The sequence below is a fragment of the Triticum aestivum genome, chromosome 3A (assembly GCF_018294505.1).
Source record: "Triticum aestivum cultivar Chinese Spring chromosome 3A, IWGSC CS RefSeq v2.1, whole genome shotgun sequence".
Lineage (NCBI taxonomy): Eukaryota > Viridiplantae > Streptophyta > Magnoliopsida > Poales > Poaceae > Triticum > Triticum aestivum.
This window is the reverse complement of record NC_057800.1, coordinates 686,625,682-686,645,662: the sequence shown is the minus strand read 5'-3', so window position 1 is coordinate 686,645,662 and position 19,981 is coordinate 686,625,682. Positions and strand designations below refer to the sequence as shown.

General features: G+C 47.3%; 1 pseudogene; it reads left to right on the top strand.

Moving 5' to 3' along the window:
• Positions 1-3,088: 3,088 nt before the first annotated feature.
• Positions 3,089-17,575, top strand: LOC123057147 (uncharacterized; annotated as a pseudogene).
• The last annotated feature ends 2,406 nt before the right edge of the window (positions 17,576-19,981 follow it).

Here is a 19,981-nt window from a genome sequence, read left to right as displayed (position 1 = left end):
TACGGCAGAAGCAGAATTCAGATCCATGGCACATGGAATATGTGAAATTTTGTGGTTAAGGATCTTATTAATGGAACTGGGCTTGTTTCGGTCGAAACCCTTAATGCTGTATTGTGATAACTCTTGATATTGCGCACAATCCAGTACAACACAGTCGAACAAAACACATTGAGATTGATCGACACTTCATTAAAGAAAAGCTAGACCAAGGAGTCATCTGCATGCCCTATGTGAGTTCTTCTAACCAAGTAGCAGATATTTTAACTAAAGGGTTACCAGATAGGCAATTCTCAAGTCTTTGTTGCAAGATGGGGTTATTTGATGTATTTGCCCCATCTTGAGGGGGAGTGTTGAGTTATATCTTGTACTCAAGTGTAAATAGCTTGTTGTCAGAGGGTCTAAAGTGTAAAATGGTGTACTCTTGATTATAAAGAAAAGTGAAGGAAACGGAAGAACTCTCTAGTATGCTCCTATCCAAATCCTGAGCACACGAACCATGGAGTCTTGCCATCCCCTAGTTAGTGTTCACTAATCCCTACACGGGCCAAGTCTTGTACTCAATCAAATGCGTTGTTCTGATGTATGTGCTCCATTTTCTAACGAAATCGTTCTTTATTTACTGCTGTTTATTTATATATGCTTTGGTTATCTTCTCCTTCTTACTGCATGAGCTTTGTATAAGAGTGTTAATGGCGTTAGGACGAACAGAAACCTTTTCTTGGGTGTTAAGACTTGCCATTTTGTTGAGTGGATCAGTAAGTGCCTCCAAAACTGGCTCCCCTACTCCATTTGTTCATTTCCATTCTTACGTAAGATTAAAACCCAAAAATAATATAAGATTCTACAAATACTTTTTGAGACAAACCAAACGTATGATTTCCAAATATCCAATCTGAATACAGGAAATGAAATTTGTGGTTAAAGTTTTACATATTTGGCTCAAAGCATTGCAAAATGTTGCGTTTTTGTGATACAAGAAGAGTGGGGAGTGGGATCTTTAGGATCGACCATTCAATCGATATTAGTAGAGAAACTAAACAGATTTTGATCATAAGACCTCGAAACATGATCAATCAAGTTACCAACTTCATTGAGAAGTAATTAGCTGATAATCGTTTTTGAGTTGCTACTAGAGAAGCCTATCACAGATAATAGTACTCATGTTGCCCTAGGACATGGACTTCTTCTACTGCAATTTTAGACTTTGGAGCATGCTGATGATGTTCGAGTTACAATGTTTGCTTGCAAGTTCTTTTACACTTTAGAGATGATATTATATAGCATATTGTGTATGTTTTGAATAAGAACTGTTTTTGATAAATTTTGTGGGATTCCAATCAGTTCTGCATTGTAGAAATCTGAAATAATCTTGGAAATTTCTGAAACTTTTGCACTCTTTGGTGGGTCTGAAATATTTGACAAGTCATTTTCTTTCTTTCATAGCACAACTTCATATAATACATAAATCTGATATCTAGCAAAATAATTTGATATAATACATAAATATATGATTGTCTCATGCTTCTCAAGTCTAAATTACACATCCATACCAATCATTAGTAGTCTCGAACTCTTGATACTGAACGTGTAGCATGGAGATTACTAGTTGTAACTCGTTGATGAAGCCATCACAACATGCCACGACCGCGGTTCCTAGCTATCGCTCTGAGCTAGTCGCAGCTCGCGGCCATGGTGACTGCTATAGTCGCGTTTGCCCCGGCCGTTGATGGTCGCGGTGTTGGGGCAGAACCATGGTGGTGAGTGGTGCAGGCATTCACGGGGCCGCTAGGGATGACGTGAGTTGGAGGAAAGGGGACCGCTGGGCGGAGGGGATAAGGATGGAACTGGGCGGCAGGTGAAAATGTGCGAAGTGGGGCCAACCTAAAAAAAGACGTGTGCGCGAGGTTGGCCTGTGACATGCGAGACGTCGAACTAGATTAGATGGTGCGACGCGTGTGAGACCGGCCAAAAGCTTCGGCCGGCCAGCCAGATCAAATCATTTCCGATTTTGTTTTTCGTGTAACACCTATGCATGGGCGCTAGCGTTGGGTACACCGACTCTTACATGGGCACTAACCTAATATTCTGATTTATTTTCCTCTCTAGTGTCTAAGCGCCTCCCCACTGAAGATGCCATTATAGAGGCCGCCACGTCTCTCCGTGGGACAGCTTCCATAAGACTTGTTCGTAGCTGTAGCAATTTCGTTCTATCTACAAAACCGCGCAGGTATATAGCTAGTTCTAGCATCCCTCGACACCATCGTAGTTCCCGTGTTGGGCTTTCGTCAACTAGGACACCACATGCACCTACCCCTTGCTTTGCTTGCAACCTCGCCAACGCTGCATTACTGCATGCAGGCGTCGATTGAGCCCACGCACAACACCCCTCCCCCTTTTTTTGTTGTAGTCATGCCCCCTGTCCTCCTTGCCATGCTCCGCGACACGCGACTCGGCCGGTCGCTCATATAGAACATTTCACTTAAAAGTTCATTTTATGTCCTCTCTATAAAAGTATGGGCTGACATATTTGGCGAAAGCTCGTCACAAGACATGGCATTTGCGAAGGTTCGTGTTTTAGTGTATTTGGAAAACTTGGAAGGTTTTTTGTAAAAATGCCACGACATTTCTTTTATTTTGAGAGTAAAAAAGTCATCCAAATTGCACCCTAGCCCTAGGATCAAGATCATGTGGCAGTTAGGATGTTCGCTGGCAGTTTCTTCCTCATGAACGTTTGCCAGTTACCATTACCAGAAAGTATTCATGTATTTTCACGTGGCACTAGATTTCCCATAAAATCATCTAAAAAAAAGTGTATCTAGGGCACATCTAGATGTGTTCTAGTTATTACACATCTAAGTGAGTGAATCAAGTATAAAGAGAAAAAGAAAAAAGAGAAAGAAAATATTCACACAAATCTCGATGTAAGATCAATGACATATGACTTAGATGTGTAATACTTATGGCACATCTAGATGTGCTTTAGCAAAACTGAAAAAGAAAACCGCCAGGGTATATATATAGCGGCCAAACCCCAATTCTCCATCGGTCCATCCCAGCTCTGACCTCTCCTAGCTCCCCTCCTTCCCTGATGGCCGCCGCCACCATCATTCCGTCCACCCTTGCCGAGTGCGACGGCTACAACGAGGCCTTCCTCGAACTGCGGTGCCACATCGCCAACCGTCCCAACGCCACCACCGCCTAGGGCGTCACGAGCAGCCGCCGGCCGATCTAGGTGACCTTCCGCGCCGCCCAACCGCCGCTCCCCTCCTACCTGTGCGTCCACTGTCCCGGCCTCGACTTCCACCGGTGTGCGCCCAGGGTCGTCGCCACCGACACGGACCTCGTGCTCCTCCGCATCCCCATCAACCCCAAAGCGCCTGACGACGTAAAGTCGTGGGACTTCTTCTTATACACACTGGTAGAAAAAGAGGCTTCCGTCCAGCCCCATTAGTCGCGAAACTGTAGGAACCGCGACTAATGAAGTCTTTAGTCGCGGTTCGGCAGACGAACCGCGACCAAAGGCCTGGGCCCAGGGCACTCGGTGGCCAGCTGGTGCACGTGAGGGGCTTTAGTCGCGGTTGGCCAGGCCAACCGCGACTAAAGGTGCGCAAAGGCCTTTAGTCGCGGTTGGCCAGGCCAACCGCGACTAAAGCTCCTCCCCTATATATACCAGTTCAGCACGCTCACTTAGCCATTTGGTGCCACTTCTCTTCACAAGCTTCACAAGGGGGTGTAGGTTTGCTTTTGGTTCCTCTTATGCACACAAGGTGTTTGATGAAATGCCCTAAGAGGGTGAAACAAACATGATATGAAGTGTTGGAGCCACACTTGAGGTTCCTCATTTATTTTTTCCTCCTCGATCGCGGTTAGCAACTTGAACCTTTCATGCATGTGTGTCATTGATAAAATATGCATGTGTGCAGTTCATTGTTTAATTTATATTGTTTGTAGCTAGTTAGTTTAACAAATGCATGATGGTTAATTATATATTTTATATTATAATAATGCAGATGAATCGGCAATGGATGTACGGTAACCGACTCTCCGGCGAGTTCACTACGGGTTTGAAAGATTTCCTCGTAGTGGCTAATGCGAACAAGCAGGGGGGTTTTGTTATCTGTCCATGTGTTATCTGTAAGAATCAGAAGGGTTACTCTTCCTCAAGAGATGTTCACATGCATCTGCTTCGGCACGGTTTCATGCCAAGCTATAATTGTTGGACCAAGCATGGAGAAAGAGGGGTTATAATGGAAGAAGATGAAGAAGGGGATGATTTCATCGATGAAAGCTATCTTGCTCATTTCGGTGATACTTTCATGGAGGATGCTGAAGGTGAAGGGGAAGGTGAAGAAGAGGCACGTGATGATCCCGTTGATGATCTTGGTCGGACCATTGCTGATGCACGGAGACGCTGCGAAACTGAAAAGGAGAGGGAGAATTTGGATCGCATGTTAGAGGATCACAGAAAGGCGCTGTACCCCGGATGCGATGATGGTCTGAAAAAGCTGGGCTGCACACTGGATTTGCTGAAATGGAAGGCAGAGGCAGGTGTAGCTGACTCGGCATTTGAAAACTTGCTGAAAATGTTGAAGAATATGTTTCCAAAGGATAACGAGTTGCCCGCCAGTACGTACGAAGCAAAGAAGGTTGTCTGCCCTCTAGGTTTAGAGGTTCTGAAGATACATGCATGCATCAACGACTGCATCCTCTACCGCGGTGAATACGAGAATTTGAATGAATGCCCGGTATGCACTGCATTGCGTTATAAGATCAGAGGCGATGACCCTGGTGACGATGTTGAGGGCCAGAAACCCAGGAAGAGGGTTCCCGCCAAGGTGATGTGGTATGCTCCTATAATACCACGGTTGAAACGTCTGTTCAGGAACAAAGAGCATGCCAAGTTGTTGCGATGGCACAAAGAGGACCGTAAGTCGGACGGGGAGTTGAGACACACCGCAGATGGAACGCAATGGAGAAAGATCGACAGATGGTTCAAAGATTTTGCAGCTGACGCAAGGAACATAAGATTTGCTCTAAGTACGGATGGCATGAATCCTTTTGGCGAGCAGAGCTCCAGCCATAGCACCTGGCCCGTGACTCTATGCATCTACAACCTTCCTCCTTGGTTGTGCATGAAGCGGAAGTTCATTATGATGCCAGTGCTCATCCAAGGTCCGAAGCAACCCGGCAACGACATCGATGTGTACCTAAGGCCATTAGTTGATGAACTTTTACAGCTGTGGGGTGGTGTCCGTGTGTGGGATGAGCACAAACAAGAGGAATTTGACCTACGAGCGTTGCTTTTCGTAACCATCAACGATTGGCCTGCTCTTAGTAACCTTTCGGGACTGTCAAATAAGGGATACAATGCATGCACGCACTGCTTACATGAGACTGAAAGTGTACATTTGCCAAATTGTAAGAAGAACGTGTACCTTGGGCATCGTCGATTTCTTCCGAAAATTCATCCAGTAAGAAAGAAAGGCAAGCATTACAACGGCAAGGCAGATCACCGGCCGAAGCCTGCGGAACGCACTGGTGCTGAGGTATTTGATATGGTCAAGGATTTGAAAGTCATCTTTGGAAAGGGTCCTGGCGGACAATCAGTTCCGAAGGGAGCTGACGGGCACGCAGCCATGTGGAAGAAGAAATCTATATTCTGGGAGCTAGAATATTGGAAAGTCCTAGATGTCCGCTCTGCAATCGACGTGATGCACGTTACGAAGAATATTTGCGTGAACCTCCTAAGCTTCTTGGGCGTGTATGGGAAGACAAATGATACAAAGGAAGCACGGCAGGACCAGCAACGTTTGAAAGACCCTGATGACCGGCATCCGGAATGGTTTCAAGGTCGTGCCAGCTACGCTCTGACCAAAGAAGAGAAGGTCATCTTTTTTGAATGCCTGAGCAGTATGAAGGTCCCGTCTGGATTCTCGTCCAATATAAAGGGAATAATAAACATGGCGGAGAAAAAGTTCCAAAACCTGAAGTCTCACGACTGCCACGTGATTATGACGCAATTGCTTCCGATTGCTTTGAGGGGGCTCCTGCCGGAAAATGTTCGAGTAGCCATTGTGAAGCTATGTGCATTCCTCAATGCAATCTCTCAGAAGGTAATCAATCCAGAAGTTCTACCACGGTTACAGAACGATGTGATCCAATGCCTTGTCAGTTTCGAGTTGGTGTTCCCGCCATCCTTCTTCAATATTATGACGCACCTCCTGGTTCACCTAGTCGAAGAGATTTTCGTTCTCGGTCCTGTATTTCTACACAATATGTTCCCCTTCGAGAGGTTCATGGGAGTATTAAAGAAATATGTTCGTAACCGTGCTAGGCCAGAAGGAAGCATCGCCAAGGGCTATGGAAATGAGGAGGTAATTGAGTTTTGTGTTGACTTTGTTCCTGACCTTAAGCCGATTGGTCTTCCTCGATCGCGGCACGAGGGGAGACTAAGTGGAAAAGGCACGATCGGAAGGAAATCAACGATATGTATGGACGGCCATTCTCTGACTGAAGCACACCACACTGTACTGACCAATTCCAGCTTGGTGGCTCCGTACTTTGAGAAACACAAGAATATTTTACGCTCGGACAACCCGGGGAAGCCTGAATCCTGGATTAGGAAGGCCCACATGGAGACTTTCGGCAGTTGGTTGAGAAAACATTTAATGAATGACAATGATGTTGTAGATCAGCTGTACATGTTGGCCAAGACACCATCTTCGACTATAACGACTTTCCAAGGGTACGAGATAAATGGGAATACATTTTACACGATCGTCCAAGATAAAAAGAGCACCAACCAAAACAGTGGTGTCCGCTTTGATGCAGCAACCGAGAATGGGCAAAAGGTCACATATTATGGTTACATAGAGGAGATATGGGAACTTGACTATGGACCCTCCTTTAAGGTCCCTTTGTTCCGGTGCAAATGGTTCAAGCTAACAGGAGGTGGGGTAAAGGTGGACGAGCAATACGGAATGACAATGGTGGATTTCAACAATCTTGGTTACCTTGACGAACCATTCGTCCTTGCCAAAGATGTCGCTCAGGTTTTTTATTTGAAGGACATGAGTAGCAAACCGAGGAAACGGAAAGATAAGAAAACGATCAGTACATCATGCGATGATCCAAAGCGCCACATTGTTCTTTCAGGGAAAAGAAACATCGTGGGAGTGGAGGACAAGACAGACATGTCAGAAGATTATAATATGTTTGGTGAAATTCCGCCCTTCAAAGTGAACATTGACCCAAGCATTAAGTTAAATGATGAGGATGCTCCATGGATACGGCACAATCGTAAGCAAGCAGGGACACAAGGGAAGAATTGATGTGTAATAATTTATTGTACCAAACTTTGTATTTGGTCGATGAACTGAATGATGTATCAAACCTTTTGTCAAACCTTCAAGGGGTTTTAAAATGAATTAGTTTTATTTTTCTGATTTTTTTGATATATAATTGTATTTTTAAGATTTTAAAATGAATTAGTTTTATTTTTCTGATTTTAAAAGGAAAAAGGAAGAAGAAGAAAGAAGGAAAAAGGAAGAAAAAACAGAAGAAAAAACAGAAGAAAAAGGAAAAACAGAAGAAAAAAACAAACAGAAGAAAAACATAAGAAAAAAACAGAAGAAAAAAGGAAAAAGGAAAAAAGGAAGAAAAAAAGAAAATATGCCACCTACTGGGCCACCACGGCCTGAATACGACTAGAAACCCATTAAAGGGCCAGGATTCAGGCCCGCAGAAGGCCGAGTAGGCCCACAGGCACATAGTGACAGAATAGGCCCGTAAGCCTGCATTTGAGAGGAGCTCGAAGTGGTGAGCGCAGCCGCGCTTATAAACCACTGTCGAAGCCTCTCGGCTAGCGAGGTGGGACTAAACATCCCACCGCACCGCGCCAGTTCTAGCACAGACCTTTAGTCCCGGTTGGGGAGGCGGACCGCGACTAAAGGGTACCCTTTAGTCACGGTTGTTGTCCCCAACTGCGACTAAAGGGTCTTTCTGCGCGGGAACGGAAGCGGCGCCAAAACCCTTTAGTCCCGGTTGGGGAGGCGGACCGCGACTAAAGGGTACCTTTAGTCGCGGTCCGCCTCTCCAACCGCGACTAAAGGTGCGTCTATAAATACTGCACTTAGCAGTTTTGCCACTTCCCATTCTCCTCTCTCTCGACGCTGAAGCGCTGCCCCGACGCCGACGCCGAAGCCCTGCCCCGACGCCGACGCCGACGCCGAAGCCCTGCGCGCCGCCGCCCCCGTCCCCAGTGAGCGCCGCCTCCGCCCGTGCCCTGCCCTTGCCCGCCGCCCGTGCCTTGCGCCCTTGCCCGCCGCTCGCCGCCCGCCGCCCGCCGCCCGCCGCCCTGCCGCCCGCCGCCCGCTGGCCCTGCCTGCCATCCTCCGCGCGCCGACAGAAGAAGAAGAAGGAAGAAGAAAAAGGAAGAAGAAGAAGAAAGAAAAAGGAAAAAGGAAGAAGAAGAAAGAAGGAAGAAGAAAACAAAAGAAAAACAGAAGAAAAACAAGAAAAAGGAAGAAAAAAGGAAAAAGGAAGAAAAAAAGAAAAAGGAAGAAAACAACAGAAGAAAAAAAGAAAGAAGAAAAAAAGGAAGAAGAAAAAAGAAAGAAGAAAGAAAGAAGAAAGAATATGTTTTGGAATTCATTAATATTTTTTTGTTTTGATGAATTTTTTTGTGTCTAATAAAATCAATTTTTTGAAATACACGAATAATTTTTAAATTCACGAATATGTCATGAATCAGTGAAAAAATTAAATACGTGAACTATTCTGAAATCCCTAAACATTTTTTGAATACACAATATGTTTTTATTCCTGTTTTTTCCACAAAATCATCAACATTTTTTGAAAACCTTTTTTTTTGCAAAATCACAATGTTTTTGTATCCATGAACATTTTATGATTCATTTTTTTGAATTCACATACATTTTATGATTTCTCAAATATCTTTTTTCATTGCTATATTTTGATATACTGAATTGTTTTAAAGATGAAAAGGATAAAAACAGGAAAAGAAAAAATGAAATGAAATGAAAAAGAAAAGAAAAAAGAGTGTGGCCAGCACCCCCCGCCCTGCACATGGGCCATCCCGACCCCACATATATTCGTCTCCATCCGCATCCCTGGCCAAACCCTAGCCACTCTACTCCAAGCTCTGTTCGGACAATTTGTTTATACGGAGAGGGGCGGCGAGGGGGGCGGCGATGCGCGCGGTGTTTTTTTAGGGATCGAGAGGGGACGGCGAGGGTTATAAATGTGTTGTCCTCGCCTCCCCTCTCCGTGACGCCGTCGTCTGCCGCCCCGTCTCGCGCTCTACCGCGACACCCTCTCCCACCCCTTCCTCGCCCCCTCCTTTCGCCACCGCCCTTTCGCCACCGCCACCGCCACCGCCCCCCTTCTTCACTTAATTAATTTGTTTTTACTACATGTTTTCAGGACTGACATAATGGCGGACGATAGAGCTGACCCGATTATGGACAACTATGATCCGGACGGTGAAGCACATATGTTCGGCATCATAAACGGCGATATTCTATATGTGCCGACCGGAGAAGAAGAAGATGATATCTCTTCTTATCTGAACCTTGACGGTGAAGATGAAGGGCGCCGTCAGCAAGATGATGCCGAACAAACGTCGATAAACGACGATCTTCAAATGGAAGTAGCAACCACCTCCGGCGCCGAGGTATATATATACATTGAGCCTCTGGTGATACAAACTAACTGATTTGAATAAATATGTGTGTACTAACGCGCGCGACTCTTTCTTATTTTAGCCCTCGGCCGGATCGTCGAAACAATCGAGTACGTCGTCAAAGCGTGGCGCAACCAAGACGATGAAACAAGGAGAAACATGCACCATCGAGGTTGTCGACAGTGCAACCGGCAGGCCGCTGGAGCCCCGCAAGAACGCCACCAAGTTTGTCAGCCAATGCGGAGCCATTGTTAGAGACAACGTCTCGATCACCGTCCAGGAGTGGAATGAGCCAAAGAAGGCACGAATTGATGGTTTCACTTTTGTCGATAAGAGAACAAAAAAAGATTGCTTCAAGAAGCTTATGGAACATTTCGTTCTACCTCCGGAATACAACAAATTCGATGAGGAGGGTAACAAGATTGAGGAAAACAAGGAGAGGAGGAGGCTAGTCAAACAGTTCGCTCTTCATAAGATGGCCGACGCATTCCGGAAATTCAAGCAAAATCTAGCCCATGACTTTGTCAAGCAGAACAAGACTCCGGATTTCAAAGGACAATATGAGAAACTGAAACATGATTGGCCAGAATTTGTGAAGCAAAAGAAATCGGAGCAGTTCATTCAAATATCGAAAAAAATAAGGAAAATGCGGCTAAGAAGGAGTACAATCATGTTATGGGGCCAGGAGGGTATCGCATTTGGGTGCCTAGGTTGGAGAAGATGGAGAACGAGCTGAGGGCGCGAGGAATCCGTCCAGGTACGGAGGGATGGGACCCAAGGGCCAAAAGCTGGTGGTACGGGCATGGGGGAACGCTGAACCCGGAGACAGGGGAGTGTGTTTACCGGGGCAAATTAATTAAACCCACCCAAGCCCTTATTAACGCAATGAGGGATGCTCAACAGGGGAAGATCAAGTTCAACAGAGAGAACGACGCGCTGACAAAAGCCCTCGGGAATCCTGAACACGGAGGACGTGTACGAGGCATGGGGCACATTCCGTGGAAAATAGGGTTCCCCCAGAACGATGACCCGTACGGTTACAGAAGCCGTAAGAGAAAGATGGATCGGGAAGCAGATGTTGTGGCGCGGTTGGCATCGGAAATGGATGTGATGAAGAAAACCATGAGTGTACTAGTAGCCGAAAGAGATGCAGCTCGGGTGCAGCATGAAGATCATCCAGCGGATCTCGGAAGCCAGCAGCGGAGAAGCAGCGTGGCTTCCACGGAGGCCCCACCGGCTGGTGCAGATGCACCGACGATCGAAATTACTGCACCGGAGCCTCTGGTGGTCCAAATTACTGCACCGGAGCCTCTGGTGGTCGAAATTACTTCACCGGAGCCTCCTCGCTACCCCGTGGATGATATAAAGGAGATGAAAGAATGTCATCTGTATTATCCTATCGGGAACATGTCCATGAAGGTAGCCATCGGCAGTGCTTTACCATGTTTACCTGGAGCACTCCACCACAACAACCCCATTCAAGATGGCTATGCTCGTGTCACGGTGGAGGACATAGTCCAAGGGTTTGAGGACCTGGAGATTGACATTGCTACACCTGAAGGGGAGAAAAGACTTGGAGATGTCAAGCGCCATTTCATTCTATGGCAAAAGAAGTTTATCAAGTTTCCAGGCGAGGCGCCAAGGACAACAAGTCCACCCCCCTACGGTGGTGGTGGTGGCGGTGGCGGTGGTGGTGGTGGTGGTGGTGGTGGCGGTTCACCTACACCTCCGTCACGTCAGCCGACGCCGCCCCCCAGTCCACAACGTCCGGCGGCTGATCAGCCACCGCCCCCCAGTCCTCGTCCGGCGGGTGATCAGACGCCGCCCCCCAATCCACCTCCGGCAAAGAAGCAGAAGCAGTCCTGGATTATTAACCCGGACCCTTATGTACCTAAGACCACAAAGGTACCGGAGCCATCACTGAAGCCTCTCCCCACAAGGCCTTGGGAACGTAGTGCCGAGGAAGTCGACGCGGCCGCGGCTGCTGATTTGGAGAAATGGAAGGCGGACTGCAAGAAGAAAAGAGAGCCCGAGCCCAAGCCAGTATTTTCTGATGAGCAAAAGAAGTGGGCTAAGTCATTTTTGAGCACACCGTCCCAAGCCGCGAAGAATCTGCCTAACGACTATGCACGTGAACTTCGCAGGCAGGCACTCATGTTCAAGGAGAACAAAGAGCGGGAGAAGGCCGAAAGTAAAAAAAGCGGGAAACAAGTTGCCCAGCTCGAGGAACAAAGTAAACAATCGATTGCCCCGCTTATAGTGGAAGCCTTCTGTCCGGATGCCCCCGAGATCATACAAGATGCGGCAGCACAGGGATTGACTGTAACGAGTGCCAGAGAACAAGCGGCCAACTTAGGTATTACTCTTCGTGAACTGTTAGGCCTTGATGAGGCGCCAGTGAAGGAGGTAGTAATTACATATGTCAAGAATGGGCCTCTCGTCGAGCCTGCGCAGGAAAAGGATCTACCTCCACAAATGAAAGGTCTGCTAAAATGGTACAAGGGTTACATAAAAAATAAAAACGCCAAAGAATATATTTATGCGGAAGTTAGACATGAGCATCACTTCAAACATTACTATGTACAAATTGAACTGAGTGAATTGTTCCAGCTTTTCAATCTGCGCGAGCTCGATAAATCTATCATCAGTTGCTACGTTCTGTAAGTGATTTATTAATTTCTACCCCATCTCGTTCATATTGCCTGCACTATATATATGTCCTAACTATATTGTTGTGTCCGCTATTATACATGCAGAATGAAGATTAAGGAATGCAGAGTAAGGAACATCCATGATGTTGGGTTCATTGACCCACACATCGTTAATGGACATGTGTTGGAGCGTTACCCCGCCGACGTGGAGGCAGACCTGTGGCAGTTTCTTACAAAGCAGGAACTCAAAAGTGATATTCTATTTCCTTACCATTTTGAGTGAGTGTTTCTGTCTTGAGCACATTCTCTTTTGTTTACTCCATGCATGGTATGTGGCCGGCTAATCGATGAGTTATGCATGACGTACTGTGCATGTATCGTGTCCGCAGGTTCCACTGGATTCTGCTAGTAATTAAAGTTAACACCTCAGAATGTCTCGTCCACGACTCTGTGAATATGGATCCAAAGCTTTGGGGCGGCATGAGAAGAATGCTGCAGAAGTAATTATTTTCATTCATTTGCGCTCTATATCGATCGGCCTATTTCGTTCATTTCCTAATATCAAGTAACTAATTAATAACTCTCTTGTTCATTTAATTTTCTTTGCCTCGTAGGGTTTGGAGACGGTTCGTAGATACAAAGGTCGGTGAATTCAAAAAAGAGCTAGAATTCAAAATGTTAAAGGCTAAGAATGCTGGGGATATTCAGCCACCGGAGACCAATCTATGTGGATACTATGTCTGTGAGATGATCCGGAGATACACCTCTGAGCGGATTCCGAGTGATACCAATGCTCAGAGGAATAACCTCCGGTGGATGCTTAGTCCGGAAGCTCGCTTCCGACCACTTCAAGAGGAACTAGCTGGATGGTTCAGCAGGGAAGTCCTCCATCCTAAAGGAGAACACTATTACGAGGACGTAGAACTTTATATGCATTAAATCATGTATGGAAACTTGTTCAAAATTGTATATGGTCATCCGATGATATTGAATATATATTGTATATTCCTCTTGAATTCTTTTTGGTTCTAATTTCAAATTTATTTGAAATTGTACATTCATATGCATGTATGTAGTACCGTAGAATATATGAAACTCCTTCAAAATTAAAATAAAGCACAAAAGAAATAAAACAATACAAATTAAACAGAAAACAGGTTTAAGGGGGGGGGGGGGCTAAAACCCTAAACCTGCGGCGGCCTTTAGTCGCGGTTGGCCAGAAGAACCGCGACTAAAGGTCCTCCGCCCCGACGGCCACCTGGCGCCCACGTGGACGGGCCTTTAGTCGCGGTTCTTAAGCAACCGCGACTAAAGGGGGGGGCCTTTAGTCGCGCCCATTCGGTCGCGGTTGCGCAACCGCGACTAATGGCAGTTGCGAACCGCGACCAAAGGCCCTTTTTCCACCAGTGACAGGCCGCGAGCCCATAGGCTGAACCTGCTCCCCAACCCGCACCCCAGAAGTTTCCACGACTCCGCAACCGCCCTCCTCAGCAATTGGTCCCCGGTGTATGAGAGTGAGACCGAGAGCAGCAGCGACGCGCCCATTATCAGGTGGGAATTCCAGCTCCACCTATACCGCTCCTATTCGTGCGACTCCGAGGCTTGGATCACCATGCCCATGTCAGTGGACGAGCTCGTGAGGGACAAGCTCGTCCCACTACCGGACAGCCTGGTCGTCAAGAAGCGGTATCACGAGACAGCCAAGACGATCACGCTTCAAGATGGCAATGGGCTCCCGAAACCCGCGTCCCCGTGGGTTTTTACCCTATTAGGGGACGGGGATGAGCATCTTTTCATCCTCGCGGGGCTGTTGTTGGGCACATTATACAACCCGACACGTTTCGTGGGTTTACACCCGTTTCGGTAGTCCCTGAACCCGAAACCCGGCAATACCCGCGAAATTACATTTTTTTTTTTACCACCGTAGTCATCTTACCCCCTAAATCTTAGAGGCCTTGATGTGTTCACAATATTGGATAAAAAACAAATATAAAGGTGTGCCTTTCTTTACATATCATCATAAAGTTTATCATTATCTTGCTGCAATGTTTCATAAGATGTTCATTACTACTTATTTGATTCTCATAGATGCTGACAATGAATAAGGACAAAGCTTTTGGAGTTGTCTTCAAGACATTCAAGAGGGAATGCAGGTGAAGTACAAGTACTTGCAAATTTCATATACTAATCTGCATATTTTTCTCATGTTTAACTTTAGCTTGAGTGAATTTTGATCTTCCCTAGGACTTGGCACTTTGATTTGGCATTGGAAGATTTGAAGATGGTCGTTTGAAGGCTTGGAGATGTGAAAGATGCCATGATGATTCCAACTTTAAAGTGGTTTATGAACTATAAGTTCTATTTCAGAACTTATATAGCTGTTGAATCATCTATTATTGTTTTTTGTTGAAATTTACTCAAGTTACGCTGCTGAAATGTGCTTGTTTTGTAGCTAAAATGTTATTCTTTGTCGTCACTATGTTTGTTTAAATATTTTGATTTTGTCATGGGTTCTCTGTGGGTTCCCCGAAACCCAATGGGTTTAGGGGACGGGCAGAAAACTAGCCCCGCACACGGTGATGGAGACGGGGACGGGTTTACGATTTTCTCGTGGGGATGGGTTTGGGAAGGCAAAACCCGATGGATTTCGTCCCTGTTGCCATCTTGAATCACACTCGGCGGCGAGCGCAGCACGGTCGCCTGGGTGGACCTCTGGCGCGGCATCCTCCTCTGCGACGTGCTCGTGGAGCCTCCGGTGATAGTCCAAGACATCCCGCTACCCGTTCCAGCAAGGGAGAACTGGGGTCGTCTCCTTTGGCAATTGGATCCAAACTATATCCGGGACGTCGCCATGAGTAGACACAAGGATACCATCAAGTACATTCAGATGGAGATCTGGACACCAAGAATGCTGCATAAGGACCCTGATTCCTATCTGGATTGGGTGCGATGTAAGCCAAGCGTCACCCAGGTTGCCCCTGGTGGTTGGAAGGCCAAAACATGGAGCTTGGCAATACCGCCGGTCGGTGCCGCTTCATTTGCAGACTGGCAGCCTGACTGTGAAATAGGAGTCGAACATTGCAACATTGATGATGATGACCTGCTGAGCGACAGCGACAGCGGCAGCGACGCCACGCTGAGATTAGAGAAACTTCGGATGGCGATGGCAAACCCGAGTAAACCCACCATAAGCATATATGACAGCGATATTGTCTACTTCGTCTCTAGCATCAAACCCGAAGGCATGGAAGAATTGGAGATGCTGATTGCTGTCAATGTGAGGAACAAAATCCTGCTAGGAGTTGCACAACGTGCTGCCCAGAAGAACATCAATCACATGCCCGCCTTCCTCACCAGTGAGATCTCTACATATCTAAGCAAGAGTGCAGGTAATGGATTTTTGTGTACTGCTACCCTGCTCGACTGCATGTTTTTGTGTGTGGCTGTCCGTATGAATGTTCAGCTCTATATCAGCTGGTTAAACGTGTCCTGTGGTAATCCAATAGAAATAGGTTGCTGAATTTGTCTTGTGTTTTTGCGCAACCATTCTTGTAAAATTGTGCAAAATTATTGTGGGAATTGATGGTAAAAATATCAATCCCAAACTCTGACCATGATTTTGGCTAGCGCATGCCTGGATTCAATCCTACCATCCCCTGACCCTGATTTTGGCTAGTGCATGCCGGGTTTGATCCCATTGACTGTCCCAATCTACAGCGATGTATTGTCAGTACATGGGCTAAAATAAGGCAAAAAACAATTAATTTCAGGTTATTTTTTAATTTATTTGGCCAAAATGTCTCCAACTTCCTTGAATGATCATTAAATTATTGCAGATTTTAAAGAATTATTTCAAAAAAATTGGATGCATTTTTTGGACAAAAAAGGGTTTATATTGTAAGTATACATATTTGAAGTATACATTTTTTCTAAAGTATTTTTAAATATGTTTGAAAAAAAAATCTAGAACTTTCCGAGAATACCCAGTATATTTTTCTTTCTTGACAGAAGTCTGGATAGTTTCATTTTTGGACAAAATTTGGTCAAAAAAGGGCCTGAATTTGTAATTTCAGTGTATTGAATTTCAGGGCATTTTAAAATATGTTTGGCAAAAATATCTGAAACTTTTCTAGAGTGATCAGTCTTGATTTTACGTATTATTTCAATTTTTCTGGATACTTCCGTATTTGGACAAAAATTGACCAAAAAAGTGGCTGAATTGTAATTTCACGTTATTCAAATCTGTTCAGCACAAATATCTGGAAATTTTCCAGAATGGTAAGTATATTATTATTGATTTTACATAATTTTTTCAATTTTTTTCTTGATATTCTATTTTCTGGATAATGTTTTGCTAAACATAGTATGATAGGAGTATTGTAATTTCGGCTCATTTTTATATCTGTTCAGCAAAAATATATATTACTTTTCCAGAAGTGTCTGTATATTTGTCCTGATTTTAGTGAATTATTTCAAAATTTGCTAGATACTGTTATTCTTTGGACAAAATTTGTCCAAAAAAGGCAATAGTACTATATGGCTTCTTATCAAAGTACATCTTTTTTACTGTAGATTGGGTTAGTGTAAATAATGGCCACAAGTCCATATCTTCTAGTTTCGTTTAATGTTTGTGGAGTCTGCCAAGTTGTGAGAAACTATACATTGCATTTATACATGCTTGTAATGCTAGCTAGAGATAGGTAACCAAAAGTCTGTGTTTCAACCTGTTCCTGGCATAGTGTCAAAAAAATGTCTTATATTATGTTACCGAGGGGATATTGAAGTTGTGTTTAATAAGAAATTAAGTTCCTCTGGGTTTTACTTTAATAGTAAGAAGTTTCAGCAAAGCCAACCTGGACAAGTGATTCTAGCTGCAGGTTTTTGTGTGTCTTATCTTTGTGCTAGTATCCGGCAACATGGCTCCTTTATCTAGTTGATGGAAGAAAATGAATCAGTTATTGCTCTTAACCATTTTCCTATTAACGTGACCGATATACTCTTTGATGCAGGCACACCAGTACAACTCAAACGGACTGAAAAAGAAGCTGTTAAGCCTACTCACAAAAAGGAGGGTAAACCAACCAGGGTGCAAGTGGACGAACGGACCGGCAAAACAAGGCCGCCTGTGAACCCAAGGGTAATGAATACCTTGGAGCACAGCCTGAGGCGACTTGGTGAGCAGATGAAGGATGCGGAAACTGGCGATCAAGGAGCTTGTTGAATTGATCTATGAGAAATGAGAGTTATGCCAAAAATGATTATCTGGATTGATTTATGTGGAACTTGTGTCGGGGGTTGGGTGCGACATATGCCAAAGGATGGCTTATCATGATGGGGGCGAGTAGAACGTCGCCGGTGCCTGGAACGGATGAGGCGTAGACATGCACGCCGGCGAATCTTACCCAGCTTCAGGGCTCTCTGGGGAGATACTGCTGCTCTGCGGGGTCTCCGCATGATCACTATGGCAAAGTGTTTACACGATTGCTCCTTGAGTCGTTTCCTGGAGGTAGGAGAGGGCAAGGCTAGCTCTCTCCCTCCTATATGATCTGGTCTAGAGCTAATGGATTCCAACCCTTTGCATGGGTGCCCTGGGGGGTTTATATAGGCCTACCCTCCAGGGGTACAATGGTAATCCGGCTGGACGCGGGCCCAGCCGTCAGTGCCTCCGGCCTCTGTCTTCTTCGCCGACTGCTGGGGCCCGCCGACTGGTGGGCCCCGCCGACTGGCTAGGTACGGAGCCGACAGGCCGCGTCCGTCGCGGGCGGGTCTTGCCGGCTGCTGATTACTGTAGCCGTGCTTCTGATGACGCGGGCTTGGTCATGGAGTCGTGGCAACAGCCCCACCGCCTGGCGGGCGATCACTATTGCCACTCTCCGTCACATCTGATTAATGGCGCGTGGGCCCCAGGGGAGGGTCTGGCCGACTCTCGGGGGCCGACTGGTGGCGCACTTGCCGTCTCCTGGGGTCCCACTGGCTGGTGGGACCCGCCGCCCCAGGGTCGTACAGACAAGCCGTCGTGGGCGCAGGATTCGGTCCTTTGGCGCTGATGTCAGGGCCGGCACGACAACAGTGCCACGCCGCACGGAGATCTCCCAGGATACGACATGCTGTAGCCATGCCTGCCCCTGGTAAGGGGCGGGAGCGGGCTTTACTGTAGCCACTCCCCGGTCCTATCCCTCCCGATGAGGATATGGGGTTTGTTGGAGTCGCGGGCCGACTCCCCAAAGCCGGCTTCTCTGGAAGTCGCCAGTCAGGAGTCGGCTTATCCTGAAGTCGTCCCCGGGACTCGGCCGCGAGTGGGCAGTTGGTCGCCTTGCTGCCGACTTCTCAGAAGGTGGCTCTTCGTCTTGGGGTCTTGAGGGGCGCAGCCTGCCCCGATGTCTTGAAAGGTTCGGGGGCTCGGGTTAGCCTACCCGTGGCCCATTACTCCGACAGTAGTCCCCGAAACTGGTGAGGCGCCGCGGACGATCGGCCGAGAAGCCTCAGCAGTTTCTCTTTCCGGGTGCTCGACACATGGTTCTTGCTTGATTTCCGCCGGGCCGACTAGAAGGAGTCGGACCCGCCCAACTCTGACTTGCACAGTATTTCGAACGTCATGGCGGGATCCAAGTAGCGTGCTGGCTAAGCTTCCAGGCCGCCGCCCGTTCCGGGCCTGTCACGTGGCAACGCGCGACCGGGCTAGTCTGCCAGCCTACGTGCGTGACGGGACATGCCAGTAGGAGGGGGCCCGCCATTACCGCGCCTCGGCGCTCGAGCGGATCCGCTGTGGCCCGAGCGGACAGTTGGGATTCTTGTGAAGTTACTGCGCGCAGTAACTTTGTCTTGGAAACGTGGGGGTCGTGGGGTCGTGGGCGCAGTAAATCCCACGACCGCCCCCTCGGCTTCGCAGCCCATGAGGCTATAAGTAGGGGGAAGAGGGGGGCGCGGCAGAGCACGCGCGCCCCTCCTTCCCACTACTCCTTGCTCTTCTCCTTCTTCTTCTTCCTCGCCCCGCCGTGTGCCCAAACTTCGACGAATGCCGCGGCGATCAGCTCACGACGAGTTCTTCTTCTGCCGCCGCGCCTTCCTCGGTGCGTTCCGGCACCTGGGAGGGCTCAGAAGTTCACGACGACCACATCGAGTTCCTCCACAAGACTCGTCGGCTCCCCGGCGAGGATTACGTGCGGGTGCGTCTTGCGCCGAGGGGGGAGATTTCCCCAGCGCTGGAGGAGGGCGAGCGGGTCATCTTCCGCTCGCACTGCCTGCGCAGATTAGGGCTGCCGGCGAGCAGCTTCTTCCGCTCTTTTCTGGAGTTCTACGGCCTCCAGCCACACCACCTCACTCCCAACATGGTGGTGCTGCTGTCCGCCTTCGTGGCCTTGTGCGAAGGCTTCCTCGGAGTCCTCCCCACCCTCAAGCTCTGGGGGGAGTTCTTCTACTCCAAGCTCGGCACCCAGGCTGCAGGCGTGCCGGCTCAATACGGCGCGTTCATCGCCGGGCGGAGATCAGGGGCCGACAACCCCTTCCCCACCATCAGGCTGATAAAGTCGGTGAAGATGTGGCAGCGATCGTACTTCTACGTCAAGAGCGTCTTCGCTAGGGGTGATTGGGTCAACCTGCCGGCTTTTGAAGCCGGCCCGCCGGCTGG